General features: G+C 35.9%; 1 long non-coding RNA gene across 1 annotated transcript in view; it reads right to left on the minus strand.

Moving 5' to 3' along the window:
* Positions 1-2,232: 2,232 nt before the first annotated feature.
* LOC102130967 (uncharacterized) overlaps positions 2,233-16,404 on the minus strand; it is a 29,366-nt gene continuing 15,194 nt past the window's right edge. Inside the window, exons 2-3 of the long non-coding RNA XR_001494049.4 lie at positions 3,285-3,410; positions 2,233-2,378 (exon numbers count right to left, since the gene is read on the minus strand). This is a non-coding gene — a long non-coding RNA (uncharacterized lncRNA). The remainder of the gene's footprint in view (positions 2,379-3,284; positions 3,411-16,404) is intronic.

Raw genomic sequence — 16,404 nt, forward strand, 5'->3', positions numbered from 1 at the left:
AGCAGCTGACCCCAGATAGATGAACAAACTGAGCCAAAACCAGAAGACCAGAAAAGCCACCCAGCAGAGCCCAGTCCAAATGGTTAGCCCTCAGAATCAGAAGCCTGATAATTGATTCTTGTTTTAAGCCACACATTTATTTTGGGCTATTTGTTGAGCAGCAAAAAACTAACTGATACATTTATTCTCTTCGGTCTTGAGCTTGTGAGATCTCTCCACTGAGATGAAAACAGACTAAAATCAGTCTGATTTTCAAAGTACCCCACCTCAACCCAAAGTATATCCAAATTTATTTTTCGAGATTTATCTCCTGCTATGATTTCGATATGGTTTGTTTGTTCCCACCAAAACTCATGTTGAAATTTGATCTCCAATGTGGTGGTATTGAGAGATGGGGCCCAAGAGGAGGTGTTTGGGTCATAAGGTGACTTTGCCCTCATAGGTGGCTTGGCACCATTCTTATGATAATAAGTGAGGTTTTGCTCTTATAAGACTGGATTAACTCTCTCAAGAATGTTTCTGCAAGAATGGGTGGTTATAAAGTTAGAAGGCCCCATGGGTTTTGCCTCTTCACACATGTTTTTCCCCCTTTGGCCTTCTCTGCCATGTTTTGACCTGTGTGTGTTGCCAAGCAAGACTCTCATCGGAAGCCAAGCAGATGCCACCACCATGCTTTTCATACTTCCCAACCTGCAGAACTGTGAGCTAAATAAACCTTTTTTCTTTATAAATTACCCGAACTCAGGTATTTCATTATAGCAACACTAAACAGACATCTTCTGTTTTTCCATTCCTTCTCCTACACAGCCATTATTAAACTAATTGCCAAATTTCAACCTTTTTCCCCATAACCTTCTCAATTTTTTTCATATTTGTTTACCCTATTATTACAGGTTGAGCATCCCTCATCCAAAAATTCAAAATTCAAAATGCTTCAAAGTCTGTAACTTTTTGAGCACCAACATGCCACCATAAGTGGAAAATTCCACACTAGCCTCAAGTGCAAAATTCCACACTGACCTCATGTGATGGGTCACAGCCAAAACTTTGTTTGATGCACAAATGTATTTAAAATATTGTATAAAATTTCCTTCAGGCACTGGGAATAAGTTGTATATGAAACATAAACAAATGTTGTATTTAGACTTGAATCTCATCCCCAACATATCTCATTATGTATTTGCAAATACTACAAAATTTGAAAAAATTCAAAATCTGGAACATTTCTAGTCCCAAAGATTTCAGATAGTCAACCTGTATTAATTTAACATTTTTTTATTGATTCTCATTACTTCTTTTTTTTTTTTTTTCCGCTGGAGGGGGAAGGGAGAAGAGAGATTCCATATTACTTCTTACTTAAGCTTTTCTCTATACCATGCTCTCTAAACAACCATAACTTTGATAGGCTAGTCACATTTTTGAACATATTAAAAAATTCTTAACTATAAAAATAAAAATATAAACATTAAATTTAAAAAAAGATGCCTATTCATGTCTTAGCCATTACATTCTCCAGAACATAACAAGCATTCTGCATTCTCTTGGAATTTTTAAAAATGTGTTTAGTTCCCCATTTAGATTGTGACCCAGTGTGTGACAGAGATCATTTATAATTTTGTGCCCAATCAGTTATTAAACGTCTCTGAACTTCAGGTGGAGCCATAGTTTTAAGAACTTTGAAATAAAAATCAAGAAATTTGACTCCTGTGGGAACTTTTGCATCATGGATGTAACAGAGTAAATGTTAGGACAGACTACAAACAAAGAGAGCAATTAGGAAAAATGTCATTAGTCTAGGAAAGAGACTAAAATGAGTGGTAAATGAGAATTTAAAAAAAAAAAAAAGGAAAAGTACCCTGTTTTGAACTGAACTAGGCACAGGAAGAAAAAGTGACTATTGATTGTTCTGAAAACAGGTCAGGGAAGGAAATTATGTGTGAAAGACAGTACAGGTAGTTCTAGATATTGTTGAGTTAAAGGAAAGAAAATCGTGTAGGAGCTCAAGAACAATCCAAAATTTTGGTTGTGACAAATACATTAGTGAAGTGAAAAGGAACAACAGATTGAGTAGACACTAAGGTGTTAAAGAGGTCAACTATGGTGAAGAGCTGTGTTTTATTTTAGATGTAATGTTTATTTCAGGATTTAATCCTAGTATTTAACCCGCAAGAAGATGAAGAAAGTGATTTTTGAGGAGCATTGTCAGGGCAACTCCAAGAAGATATATTTTACCAGGATAGGATACCAAGTGATCCTGGTCTGATTTTGGTTTTCTTGTGAAATTATTTTGCATTTCTTCTTCAGCATCTTCAGCTTTTCATTGAAAGACCAGTTTTGTTTCTTGCTTCATTTTTGTTTATATTTAATCCATGTCAGATCTATAAGCAAGAAATACATATGTTAGTGATGTTTGTTCATGGAAGCCACTGAGAATCTAGGGTTGCCTGTGACACTGTATTATTGTAGCAAAATCAGATTAATACACTACCTCTAGGAAGAGGAAATAACAGTTGCTTGAGTATGAGTATAAGAAAAAGGAGAAAGAGCCGGCCGCGGTGGCTCACGCCTGTAATCCCAGCACTTTGGGAGGCTGAGGCGGGCAGATCACCTGAGGTCAGGAGTTCGAAACTAGCCTGACCAATATGGTGAAACCCAATCTCTACTAAAAATACAAAAATTAGCTGGGCGTGGTGGCAGGTACCTGTAATCCCATCTGCTTGGGAGGCTGAGACAGGAGAATTGCTTGAACCTGGGAGGCAGAGGTTGCAGTGAACAGAGATCATGGACTGCACTCCAGCCTGGGCAACAGAGCAAGACTCAGTCAAAAAAAAAAAAAGAAAAAAAGAAAAAGAAAAAAAGGAAAAAAAGAAGGAAAGAAAGGAAAAAGGAGGAGGAAGTCAAAATTTATTCTGAAATATAAAACTAGGTGACTGAGAATGAAAATGTCACTTCCATTGTATACTTATGTGCTGTCATGTTTAAAGATATGAAAGAAAGGATTCATATCTTTTATTAATTTTCTATGTATAGTTTTTTTATTTTTATGCATTTATAATAGTAAATAGCAGTACAGTTTTTGGAGGTTTCTGAATATATTGTGGGTCACATACCCTGCAGAGACTAAGATGAAAACCGTATATGTTTTCTGTGGGAAAAAAGAGCAACAAATTACCTTTTATAAATCATCTCCTCACAAACCTAATCTGAAAGGAGAGTTAAAAAGGACATAAAGAGGGAAGGCTTGTGTCAATATTCTCCCTACTGAATGTTGGAACTTTCTTTACCTTTCCACATGTCCTCTGTCGGTAGCATTTATATTGTGATCAGAGAAGAGTAGGTCTCCTTCTGTATTCTGAACAGGGCTATAAAAAGTGTCTTCATTACAGTTTGAAAAATGCCAACCAAGATCACTGTTTGAGAGACGAGTTAAGATATATAAAGCATTGTGTCTAAAGTGAGTAGTGTGTGTATAAAATGGCACTCATTAATTTTCAAAGCATTGTATCTAAAGTGAATGGTGTTTATAAAATGGCACACATTAATTTTCAATCTATTCATTAAAAAGTATATCAGAGGAAAAAGAAAAATTAAATTAAATTAACTTACTTTCCTCAAAATTGGAATACAGGAAAATATTATTTAATGGAAAAAAATGTGTTTGATATAAACTTGCAGAAGTATGTCTATTCCAGGTTAGCAATTTTCTCCCCAAGACTACTCATGAAAGGGGCCAATTGTAGCCAGTATTAAAGGTATGATGATTTGTCTCCTTCAACTAATAAGACCCTAGGGTCTCCCACAGGACTCCTTGCAGCCTTCTCCCTCAAAGCCTTCCAGAAGACAGAGTATAATATTAGGCACACCTGAAAGGCACAAAAAAAAAAAATTGAGCCAAAGCAAGATAAGGGGAATATTTATACAAATATCTCAACAGTTTCCAGGTTGACCCCATACAACAAGTTTCCACTTGTTCTTTTGACCCTGGTAATCTACTTATAATAATTTTTACTTGAAAGGTGGGAGTTACATTTGAAGCAATATGAGAAAATTCTCAAAGCAGCAAAAATAAAATTGTTCTTTGCCTTGGCCTGCCATAATTACTTCATTGCTATGACATATGACATCATAGTTAGTCCTCAGGCTCGGGGGTGTTTCTAATGAGCTGGAGTTGGAAGGGTCCCAGTGGAATGCAGTGAACCAAAAGGCCCACTGTTCTTCCAAATTCCAACATGATATCAGGAGGGAAAAACAAAGGGCTCTTCAAGATTCAGAGGTCAACCTGTTCGGCGTTGTATCAAAAGGTGGCAATAAGGCAAAACAAGGTTTCAGGGCATAGGAAAAGGCCACTGTCACCTATTTCTATGTCTAATTCAAACAACAATGGTACTGAATATGAATATTTTCAGTAATTTATGAGACCAAATTTGAATATTTTGAAAATATTCTGTTAACTTGATATGTTATCACATTGGATCCTTGCCCCAGGACTGTGTCCAAGGGAAAATTATTGGTTGCCAGTGCATACATACTATTATAAATAAATGACTTTGTATTAAAAAATTAAAAACTATACATAGGGAAATAATGAAAACAATGACAAATATGTTTACCCAGCACAGGAGCGAGGTCCTTTTCTGCTCCCTTAGCGCAAAGGACCTTCAGAGGTGCTGCCACCTTCCCTGGGGCCCATGTGAGCCATTCACCATGTACTCCCTTCTGGGAATATGTCTAATGGTTTAGCCAATTTATCAGCAAGACAGCCCAGTGGCTAACACCAGCATCAACTCAACAGAGGTCACAGAAGCTAACAGAAGCCTCTTCAATAGGGCAAAAATCTTTGAAATGGACATGAGTATCTCTTTCCTAGTCCTATCACTGACCCCCAATGCCCAGCTGGCTTAGGGTACTTAGACAAACTTGTTGCCTTAGATATCTCCAAACAAAAATGACCAATAGTATTCAGTTTTTAAAAACACCAACAAATTTCAAGACAGACTGATTCAACACACACCCTGTTACAAGAAGTTTGGAACAAAGAGGAGATATATATTACCTCTGGACTTCTCAGGCATGCTATAAATGTTTTTTGGTAAATCCCAAGATGAGATCACAATTATTGTGGAAGAGTTTAGTACAATTACCTAAAAAATTAAAATTAAAAAAAAAAACAATAGAAAAACATAACTAGAAATATAACAGATTTGAATAAATAGCAGCTTTGACATAATATATCTGAATAAACACTTTTATAGCCAATAAACATAGACTATATACCATTTTATTGTTATATAGTGAAAAATTTTCAAACACATGAAAGTATAGAGTACAGGATACTGAAATTTCAATGTGCCCATTAAGTGGCTTCAACCATTATTAATATCATGTAATCCTAATTTTCTTCATTTCTCACCAGTTACTTCTATCCTCCTCATGTTTCTCTCTCTCTTTGTCTTTTGATCTTATGGAGTAATGGTATACATATTTTTTAAACCCTTGCAGTCAAATGGTTGCAAAATACAGCTCCAATTCTTCACACACCTACACATATCCTTGCTCTTTTCCATGTCACTTTTCAGTGCTGTCTCAACATGGGCAGCATAACCTTCTGACTCCTTGACTCTGAGCAGAGACATACAACTTATTTTAACCAAAGCAATATTAGCAAGAGTATCAGAGAACTGAAATATGCTTCTGCCTTTTCTTGGTCTCTGCAATCCCATGAGGAAATGCCTAATCTACCTCACTGGAAGTTGTATGTCCTTGTTATCCCAGCTGAGGCCAGTTTAGATCAGCCAACAGCCACCCAACTGCCAGACCATCAAATGATACTAGCCAAAGCAGTAGAAATTTCCAACCAACCATCCCTGGACTGTGAGTACTAGGTGCTTATTGTTACATGCAGCTGAGAATTTGTGGTCGTTTCATAGCATTGCATAATGTTAGATACCTGACACAGAACCTAAGAATTCAATATAAGTATTATTTATTTCTTGTCAAAACATAAAAGGAAGCACGCAAAAACCCCACCCCCCATACATACACAAAAATATTGGGTAGAAGATAGATAGATAATATTTTAATTACTTAAAAGAAAAATCACCTAACAAAGTAGGTGTTAATATTAAAACAGAAAGTAAGTGAAAGCAGAAAGAACAAAGTAAGAGGTGGTAGTGTCGCCTTTTGAGCTTTGGGCCGGACAGAGGTGCTGGTAGCCTAAATTCAGCTCCTGCAGGAAAATGTGGCCCTTTGCACAACCAGAGACAAGAGCTGGGGCCACTGTATGAGTCGGGGTTATATTCAAGGCCACTGGAGAAGAAACATTGACTGAGAAAAACAGCCACCACCCCACATACATATATATGGTCAACTGATTTTCAGTAAAGGTGCCAAGACAATTCAATAGGGGAAAGGAGTAGTCTTTTCCAAACAAATGGTGGTGAGGCTACTAGATACCCACCTCAACAATAATGAAATTGGACTCCTGCCACATACCATATACAAAAATTTATTCAAAACAAAAATCAAAATCAAAATTTTTTAGATCAAAAATCTAAATGTAAGATCTAAAACTATAACACTCTCAGAAGGAAACATTTGTGCAAGTCTTTATGACCTTGCATTAGACAATGATTTCTTGGATATGACACCAAAAGCATAAGCAACCAAAGCAAAATAAATAAATTGGACTTCATCAAAATTAAAAACATTTGTGCTTCAAAAGACATCATTTACAAAGTGAAAAGAAAACTCACAGAACGGCAGAAAATGTTTCAAATTTTATATCTGATAAAAGTCCGGTGTCCAGATAAAAATATCCAGCGTAAAGTACGGTTTAGTTATTATTTCAAATCAACAATAAAAGACAACCCTATTTTAAATGGGCAAAAGACTTGAATAGGTATTTCTCCAATGAATATATAAAATAAGCACATGAAAAAATTCTCAAAATCATTAGTCATTAGGGGAATGCAAATCAAAACCACAATATGATACATGTTTATACCTACTAGGATAGCTATAATGAAAGATACAGAAAATAACCAGAATTATCTAGGCTGTAGAAAAATTGAAATCCTTATCCATTGTTGGTGGGAATGTAAAATAGGCCACTTTGGAAAAATCTTAAAAAGTTAAACATAAATTTTTAGCCAGGTGCACTGGTTCAAGTAAATAATCCCAGCATTTTGGGAGGCTGAGGCAGGTGAATCACCTGAGGTCAGGAGTTTGAGACCCACCTGGCCAACATGGTGAAACCCTGTCTCTACTAAAAATACAAAAATTAGTCGGGTGTGGTAGCACACACCAGTAGTCCCAGCTACTCAGGAGTCTGAGGCAGGAGAATAGTTTGAACCAGGGAGGCAGAGGTTGCAGTGAGCTGAGATCATGACACTGCACTCCAGCCTGGGTGACAAAGTGAGACTCTGTCTCAAAAGTAAATAAATAAATAAATAAATAAATAAATAAATAAAAATAAGTAAAATAAAATGAGTTAAACATAAGTTTTCCATACAATCCAACAATTCTACTCCTAAGTATGTACTCAAGAGAATTGAAATCATATGTTCACCCAAAAATTATAAGTGAATGTTCATGGAAGCATTATTTATAACAGCCAAAAAGTGTAAACAACTCAAATGTTCATCAACTGATGAACAAATAAACAAGTGTGGTATATCCATACAATAGAATATTATTCAACCATAAAAAGTAATGAATTATTGATTTATGCTACAACACGGATGGACCTTGAAAACATGATGCTAAGTAAAAGATGCTATACACAAAATGTCACATATTGTATGATTTCACGTATATGAATTGTCTGTAATAGACAAATTCATAGATGTAGAAAGTAAATTAATGGTTTCCAGGGGTTCGGGAAGTGGGGAGTGAGATGATATGGCTAATGGGTTTTCTTCCAGGTGATGAAAATGTTCTGGAATTAGACAATGATGGTGGTTGGACAACCTTGGGAATATACTAAAAACAATTGAATTAAACCACTGTAGAAAAACACTTCAGTAGGATGTGTTTTATGTTATGTTAATTATATTTCAATAATAATAATAATAAAGATACATAGGAGATAGATTGAGTAGCTTCATCAGTATCTAATAGGAGTTCCAGAAGGAGCCTAGAGAGGAAAAAGCAGAGTCAATATTCAAACAGGTAATCAGTGAGAAATTTCCAGACTGAAGAATTACATGAAACCTCACATTAACATAGCATAATAGTCCAGGTGTGGTGGCTCATGCCTGTAATCCCAGCACTTTTGGAGGACGAGGCAGGCGGATCACTTGAGGTCAGGAGTTCAAGACCAACCTGGTCAACATGGTGAAACCCTGTCTCTACAAAAAAATACAAAACTTAGTCGGGCATGGTGGCACATGCCTGTAGTCCCAGCTACTCAGGAGGCTGAGGTGGGAGAATCACTCGAACCTGGAAGGTGGAGGTTGCAGTGAGCCGAGATTGTGCCCACTGCATTCCAGCCTGGGTGACAGAGGGAGACCTTGTCTCAAAAACAAACAATAGCATAATAAGTGTTGAACAGGATTAATAAAATGAAATAAATCCATATATGGACATAGTTTGATGAAATTGAAAAAAAAAAAAAAAAAAAAAAAAAAGAGTAATCTTAAAGTTCCCAAAGGAACTTTAAAAGAATGACAAAGACACTAATTTCAACTTCTTAACAGCTCAAATAGCTGCTTAGAAAATAATGGAGCATTGTCATTAAATTATTCAGGAAAAATCATTTTCAGTAAGATTTCTATATCTAGCTAAGGCACGACTCAAGACTGAGATTAAAAAATGGTGTTTGTATATTTCAAATAAAAATTAGTAAACTCCTAAAAGTTAAAATTCATGCAGAACATATTATTTGGCTACTATAATAAAATTATAGATTTATGATAAACATAAGCTTTTTCAAGGAAACTACTTTAAAATTGGTTTTAAATCAGCCTTCTAATTAAAGAGGTTATCAGAACTGAAATTACGTATTATTCATCATGAAAGAAAAGATGTATAAGTGACCAAAAATGGTACTTTCTATTACTTGTTATTCTTCTAAATATTCCCCACGTAAGTCAAGATAATTATATTTACATTTAATTGTTTCTATTTCACATCTATGTTACCTTTTTTTTTTTTAATTTCAGTAGCTTTAGGAGTGCAAGTTGTTTTTGTTTACATGGATGAATTGTACAGTGGTGAAGTCTGGGGTTTTAGTGCACCCATCACCTGACTGGTGTACATTGTACCCAAATGGTAATTTTTCATACCTCGTCCTCCATCCATCCTCCTACCTTCTGAGTCTCCAATGTCCATTATACCACTCTGTATGCCTGTGCATGCCCATAGCTTAGTTCTCACTTATAAATTAGAAAATGTAATATTTGGTTTTCCATTTCTGATTTTAGTTACTTCACTTAGAATAATTGGATTCCAGTTCCATTCATGTTGCTGCAAAAGACACTATTTCATTTTTCTATGCCTGAGTAGTATTCCATGGTGTATATACACCATATTTTTTTATCCACTCATGAGTTGATGGGCACTCAGGTTTATTTCATATCTTTGCAATTGTAAATTGTGCTGCAATAAACATGGGTGTCCTTTTGATATACTGACTTTTTTCCTTTTGGTAGTGGGTACTAAATTGAATGGTAGATCCACTTTTCATTCTCTGAGAAATCTCCATACTGTTTTCCATGGAAGTTGCACCAGCAATGCATAAGCTTTTCGTTTTCACCATATCCATCTCAACATCTATTGTTTTTTCACTTTTTAATAATGGCCATTCTAGCTTGGATAAGTTAGTATCTCATTATGGTTTTAAACTGCATTTTCATGTTGATTAGAGATGTTAAACAATCTTTCATATGTTTGTTGGCCATTTTTACACCTTTTTTTGAGAAATGTCTGTTCATGTCATTTGCCAACTTTTTAATGAAATTACTTGTTTTTTTTCTTGCTGATTTGAGTTCTTTGTAGATTCTAAATATCAGTCCTTTGTTGGATGAATAGCTTACAAATTATTTTCTCCCTTTCTGTAGGTTGTTCGCTCTATTATATATATAAAATATATATTTTTTTGCTGTGCAGAAATTCTTTAATTAGGTCTCATTTATTTATTTTTAGTTTTGTTGCATTTGCTTTTGGGTCTTAGTCACAAATTATTTCCCTATGTCTAGGTTTGCTTCTAGAATTTTTATTGTTTCAGGTCTTAATTCATCTTCAGTTAATATTTGTATGCGGTGAGGGATAGGGATCAAGCTTCATTCTTCTACATGCAGCTATCCAATTTTCCCAGCATCATTTGATGAATAGGATGTCGTTTCTGCCAGTGTATGTTTTCATCTGCTTTGCTGAAAATTAGTTAGTTGTAAGTATTTGGCTTTATTTCTAGATTCTCTCTTCTGTTCTATTGGTCTATGAATTACTTTTATACCAGTACTATGCTGTTTTGGTTACTACAGCCTTGTTTAATTTAATGTTGGGTAAGGCAACACCTCCAGAATTTTCTGTTTCATTTTGTTTTGTTTGCTTAAGATTGTCTTAGTTATCAAGGCTATTTTATTGATTCTGTATGAATTTTAGGATTGTTTATTCTAATTCTGTGGGAAAAAAATGACATTGGTATTTTAATAAAAATTGCATTGACTCTGTAGCATGCTCTGAACAATACGGTCATTTTCCACAATATCGAGTCTTCTAATTCATGAACATGGGATGCTTTTTCAATTATGTCAGGTATAATTTATTTTATCAGTGGTTTATAATTCTCCTTTTAGAGATCTTTCTTCTTTTTGGTTAAGTTTATTCCTATGTATGCTATTTTTTGCAAATGGGATTGCAAAAACTCCCATTTTGTAAATGGGATTGAGTTCTTAATTTGATTCTCAGCTTGGTCATTATTGGTGTACAGCAGTGCTACTGATTTGTGTACATTGATTTTGTAACCTGAGACTTTACTCAATTCATTTATTAAATCGTGTCATCTTTTAGAGGAGACGTCAGGGTTTTCTAGGTATAAGATCGAATCATCAGCAAACAGGGATAGCTTGACTTCCTCTCTCCCAGTCTGGATGCCCCTTCTTTCTTTCTTTTTCTTGATTGCTCTGGCAAGGACTTACAGTACTATGTTGAATAGAAGTGTTGAAAGTGAGCGTACTTGTCGTGTTCCAGTTCTTAGCAGGAATGCAGTCAACTTTTCCGCATCAGTATGATACTGGCTGTGGGTTTGCCATATATGGCTTTTATTATTTTGAGGTATGTTCCTTCTATGCCTAGTTTGTTGAGGATTTTTTTTTAATCACAAAATGATTGTGGATTTTATCAAACATTTTTTCTGCATCTATTGAGATTACCATATGGTTTTTGTTTTTAATTCTGTTTATGTGGTGAATCATTTTTTTTTTTTTTTTTTTTTGACAGAGTCTCATTCTGTCGCCCAGGCTGGAGTGCAGTGGTATGATCTTGGCTCACTGCAAGCTCCCTATCCTGGGTTCACACCATTCTCCTGCCTCAGCCTCCCGAGTAACTAGGACTACAGGCACCCACCACCATGCCCAGCTAATTTTTTGTATTTTTTTAGTAGAGACAGGGTTTCACCGTGTTAGCCAGGATGGTCTTGATCTCCTGACCTCGTGATCCACCCACCTTGGCCTCCCAAAGTGCCGGGATTACAGGCGTGAGCCACCACGCCTGGCCAAATCACATTTATTGACTTATGCATGTTGAATCATCCTTGCATCCCTGGGATGAAGTCCGCTTGATCATGGTGAATTTTCTTTTTGATGTGCCATTAGATTCAACTTGCTAATATTTTGTTGAGGATTTTTGCATCTATGTTCCTCAGAGATATTAGTACGTAATTTTCTGGGGTTTTTTTCTTCTATTTATTTCTATTTTTATTCTATATTTCTATTCCTACTCAATGTTTTTCCTATTCTTTCATTTCTTTTTATGTCGACTTTCTAATCTATATTTCTATTTCTAGCCTATCATCTATTTCTCTTCTTTATTCCTATTTCTACTCTATATTTCTAACTGCATTCTAAATCTTTTCTATTTCTTTATGCATTACCTTTACATACCACATATAATGCTCAGATATAAAGAAGGAGGATTTAGTTAATTTGCATTATCTTTTTATCACCTCTTATTCTCCTCCAAGTAGTTGATATCCATGTTCTTGCTGCTGTTGAACCCTCTTTTGATTTCCCTAAATGTATCTTCCCCTACCCTCCATCCTACTGCGGTGATATCCATGTTCTTGCTGCTGTTGAACCCTCTTTTGATTTCCCTAAATGTATCTTCCCCTACCCTCCATCCTACTGCGGTTCTCTCTTGTCTCTCAGCCCATTCTCAGGCTTGTCACATTTCCACTCCTGCCCCTGCCGAGGTTGCTGCCAGTTTGTTCTGCTCTGGTCACCCATTTCCCCTCTTTTTGGGATGCCCCTCATAGTCAGGCCTCTGTGCACATTCCTACATCCAACTCTCAGGCTATTGCTTCTGCTCTGGGCTATTGCTCAAAGCTCCTACTGGGCTGCCAGTGCTGGGGCTGTCATTGCCACTGCCCTTGTGAAGCTACCAGTGTTCACCTCTTTCAGCTGCACCTGGTGCTCTCATCCCCCAGAGGTGTCTTTAAATGTTTATGATTATTTTCCTCAACACTCTCGTTCACTGCCATGCATACCTGTATCGGGCTGGTTACCATACTGCTTCGGTGACTGAACACCTCCCTATCCTCAGATTCCATTAAGGAGCCTGGCTAATTTTGTCACAAGAGAGGAAGAAATATCTCTGCTGGAAGACTAAGGCAAGGTCCTGGAACAAGTGGCATCTAATTATTTTCAAAACGTAAATGGTTACAAAATAGTTGCTGTCGTGACTGAGCGTTCAATTTATGGAAATTTATCAGGCTCTACACTTAAAAATTTATGTACTTTTCTGTGTCTATAATATCATCAAGTAAACTAACAATTGTTTTAATCAATAGTTTTAAAGTTATTTTTAAAATTTTAAAATAATAAATACAATAGAATTCAAAGTTCAAAAAAATAAAACAGTTAACATTCATAGACAAAAAAAAGAAAAGAAAAGAAAAGAAAGAAAACAGTATTTCTGTTGAGGCCAGGCAGATTTTGTTTCTCTCTAGTTATTTTTCTTCTTTCTATTTTTCAAACTTGTCTACATTTTCTCTAATGAGCAGGCTTTGCTTTCTGTTTGTGGGTGTGTGTGTGTGTGTATGTGTGTGTGTGTGTCTGTGTGCCTCCTAAGTGAGTCCTTGTAACCTCCATCTCCTCTCTAAACTGCATTTTTCAGCAGAATACTTGGGTATAATCACATGGGGAGAAATAAGAAGAACCTTGTGCACAAAACCCATGGGTATACTCTTACTTATGCTTCATACTTATCTTGTACTCATTCTTTTCTCCTCTTCTTCATCTGTATCTTTCTTTCTATCTTCACCACCCTTTATTTCACTATTTCACTGAAATGAACTTTTTAACCCTATCTCCTGAATTGTTTCAACAATTCCTGATTTTAGGCACTCAGTACATCTTCAATATAAGAGATATCTGGAAAAATGCGTTTACAAAATTTCCATAACAACTAAATGAAGCTATTAAATAAAAGATGTGTTCAGCTTTACCATGATAATGAATTAAGACCATTTGAACAGGGAGAAGTCTCAAAACATTTTTCATTTTGATTCAGCCTTAATATTTTGCTTTTATCAGATATCAACTTGGAGATAAACCTTTTAGAAGTTCGTCCATTGCTTATAACAAACGCAGCACAGTTTTAAACAATTCCCCTTTATCTGATGGAGTGAAGATTGTCAGAGATGGGCCCCAGCTGGGGCCCAAATTAGAGTAATTAAGAAGCAAAAAGCCAGAGTACATTCCTATAACTTGTTTATTTTATTAGATGATGAAACAGTATTACTGGTGCAGAATTTGTCATACTTCTAGAAAAAGAAAGAGAGGATCATTGTTAAAGGGCCATGTGTAACAGATATGAATGTCAGAGCCCCACAAAATAAGAGTAGACCATCAGATCATAAGAGACATGCTTAAAAAGACACGTAATTTTACTTCTAGGATGAGACTGAAACCATTACCAAATAAGGAAATGGTTTATTAAAACTATCACAAAATATTTCTCTGTGGTCGAGAGAAACGAAGAGAAATGAAGACAATTTACAATCAACACCAATTTACCTGAGGTTTCTTGAGAAACACTTATAGACTCCGACTATTCTTGGAAAAAAGAGAAACGTTTATGCAATAATGAACTAAAATGTTCTGGGGACTTAATACATTTCCTTTTCTTTTTTGGAGACATCAAGTCATGCGTATAAAAATCAATTAAAATTAAATTTAAAGAAAAATCTCATAACATTCTATACTGTAACATCAGTATCTCCTGACTCGATATGAAGGCAATATTTAATTAATAAATATTTGGGTACCAAATTTTGCAGTCACATCTCTGGATTCATTTCAAACGTTTTACACAGAGACAGTCAATTGTCAATGTATTGAGCCCCTTCAGGGCCAAAGTTCTCTCTTTTCTTGAAGCATTCCTCAGACCTCCACAGTCTCTTATAAAGAGTAGAAACCTTGTAAAAAGTCTACCAAATAACTTTTAAATAAACTATCTTTTCTGCACCAATGGTGAATGTAATTGATGACATTACTTTTAGTCGATTTTACTTTGTTGATGACATGTTGTATGGATTAAGCAAAACCAATTTGTCCCGGCCATTCACATGCTGACAAACATTAGAAAGAGAAATTGATTCCGAAGTAGTTAGTGTCCAGGAAAGCAATTCACATTATTATTTTACATGAGAGTATTAAAAACTCTCACTTAATAAAAGTTGAACTGCACTCTAAAAATTAGAAAACACCTTGAGATATTTATTAACTCATTGAATTATAACATCCCTTACAGATAACTATTATTACTCTTTTTTGAAGTGTCTATCTTAGATTACACAGTCTTGGCAGCAAAGTAATGCTTATAATGAGAATAAATATACCATTAGAGAAATTATCCAATCTCCCGTTCATATCTCACCTACCATTCCCCAAGGGTATATCTTCATTTTAAATTCTGATTCTTCTAAAGATCCCCCACATAACTATCTAAAAATTATGCTTATTCTATTTCTTTATGCCATCAATTAACTCTCTAATTTAAACAGGATACTTCAGGTCATTAACAATGCCTCCTATCTCTCCCTCTCCTTTTAATGTTTGATATTTATGTGGTTATTAATGCAGCTGCTACTATTGTTCATCTTATTTAGTTTCTCTTTGAGGTAATTCTAGTATAACAGAAGGGAAGAAGGAGATGATGTAGGCAGATGAAGAAAGAATGGATTGATGTCAGGGGAGATGAAGAAATTCTTATCTTAAATTTTTCATATTCTCTTTAAATTAGTATACCAGCATCGTTGTTTGGGGTAAATACCTGAAGTTTGTCGTCCCATGCCAGGGAAATCGAGGATGTGGGCACACAAGAAGTGACTTTAAGAGCAGAGGTTTCATAGGCAAAAGAAAGAGAAAAAGGAATAGCTCTCTCACCTGCAGAGAAAGAGGGACTCCCGAGTGGATCTTCTGATCTCGTGGTGAAATGCATGGGGTTTTATAGATGAGCTTGAGGAGGCAGTGTCTGATTTACACAGGGCCCAAAGATTGTTTGAACCAGGTGTGCCATTTACACAGCGCCTGAAGAAGCTGGCAGCCCCACCCTAATATTTTATAATGTAGATGGGTTCTCTACCTGGCTGGCACCACATTGCCTGTTCCTTTACTCTACATGTGGTTGACAAAGAAAAGGAAAAATGGAGCCTCTATGTTGAACCTGCCTAGTCCCCAGGTAGTTACTGGCACAGCTGCCGGTATTCACCTGTGCAAGGTTCCAGCTTGCTTATCTATATCTGTAGCTCGATTTTACAGGCAGCTCTTTGTTAGAAAAGAAATAATTTGGGGGCTGCTTTTTGTTAAGAGGGAAATCTTACCAAGAACTCTCTTACCCTCACTAGCTTCCTAATTTATTTCTATCTCCTGTATCATTAGGAGATTAAAGTAAGAATAAAGAAGTGTGGTGTGGTCAGAAGCTTGAGAAGTGTTCAGCACACATTTATTGAGTTCCTCCTTGGGCCAGGTATACTGATAGACACTCCCAGCCTTGACTGGGGATATGGGAGGGACTTCATGGAGGAAATTACTCCTGAGTTGACTCTTCAAAAATAGAGATGACTTAGGCAAGTGAAGGGAGAGAAAAAAGAAAAAGAAAAAGAAAAAAAGGCTTTCCTACCAAAAGAAGAGTTTGCACAAGGGCTTCAAGGGTGAGAAAGGAAGGAGTGAGGAGGCTTTGGAG

The sequence above is a fragment of the Macaca fascicularis genome, chromosome 10 (assembly GCF_037993035.2).
Source record: "Macaca fascicularis isolate 582-1 chromosome 10, T2T-MFA8v1.1".
In the NCBI taxonomy this organism is placed as follows: domain Eukaryota; kingdom Metazoa; phylum Chordata; class Mammalia; order Primates; family Cercopithecidae; genus Macaca; species Macaca fascicularis.